Source organism: Penaeus monodon, chromosome 21 (genome assembly GCF_015228065.2).
Source record: "Penaeus monodon isolate SGIC_2016 chromosome 21, NSTDA_Pmon_1, whole genome shotgun sequence".
Taxonomy (NCBI): domain Eukaryota; kingdom Metazoa; phylum Arthropoda; class Malacostraca; order Decapoda; family Penaeidae; genus Penaeus; species Penaeus monodon.
This window is the reverse complement of record NC_051406.1, coordinates 22,921,758-22,922,663: the sequence shown is the minus strand read 5'-3', so window position 1 is coordinate 22,922,663 and position 906 is coordinate 22,921,758. Positions and strand designations below refer to the sequence as shown.

The window sequence follows — 906 nt, the reverse complement described above, 5'->3', positions numbered from 1 at the left end:
TAATCATAAGCAGAATGATAATTTATTCATTCATTATAAACAACCTATAATAACTAAATCTGGACAAAATATGTTCAAACATTTATCATCAAGTAGTACATATCAATCACGAACAATAGATAATCTTGAAGAAGATGGGAAGTCTTCGTAGCCTAAAGTGGGCCACGCGCGGCACTGGCTCTGGCCCACTAGCGCCGCCGATTGTTTACATGCGGCAGTGTCGTATCAGACATCACTGAGGAGAGATGTACGTCTCCTCGTAGCGGCGTCACTCCTAACTCGTACACCAGGTGAGACATCTGTCACAGCATTTAGAACGTTTTAGGTTGGTAGCGCGTTCGGAAAGATTCTCCTTTTGTGACTGAAGTTGTATTTCATCGTTGACCAAGTGTGTATCAGTGGATTTTGCCTCAAAAAAGTGCCGAAGATGTGAGATCCGGCGAGCGCGTGTGGGTTCGCGAAGACCAGCTGATCTACAAATATGTGTTACGGTTTTGAGGTCTGGACTCAGTACTGTACTTAGGGGAAGCACGTCCTTCAGCACAACTCCGATGCGAACAGCCACAGACATTCCCTTGTGTATAAGTGCCTTAAATAACTACATTTTTCCTCAAAGTTCTGTGGCGTCAAACATAGTATTGATCTCGAGCATGCACGAGGACCACCAAGGCAAGACTGGAGAGAGAGAGATCTGTCAGTAAAACTGCTCAGGTCTTTCTTGTTGTAATGAATGCAATAAAGGAGCCACTGTCCGTTTAGGTTTTTATTTTAAGTTTTATGCCTCACCCGAGTAGTAAGAACAGCTTTATTAATTTTGTAGAAAGTGAGTATTTTATGTCATCTGTGATTATTATCAAATTAGCAGTAGTGAGACATTTTTACACATTTCTAAAGGTGGATATTATC

General features: G+C 41.7%; 1 pseudogene; it reads left to right on the top strand.

Annotated features, from left to right (window-relative positions):
- The window catches only part of LOC119586613, a 21,277-nt pseudogene that overhangs the window by 11,206 nt on the left and 9,165 nt on the right, over positions 1 to 906 (top strand).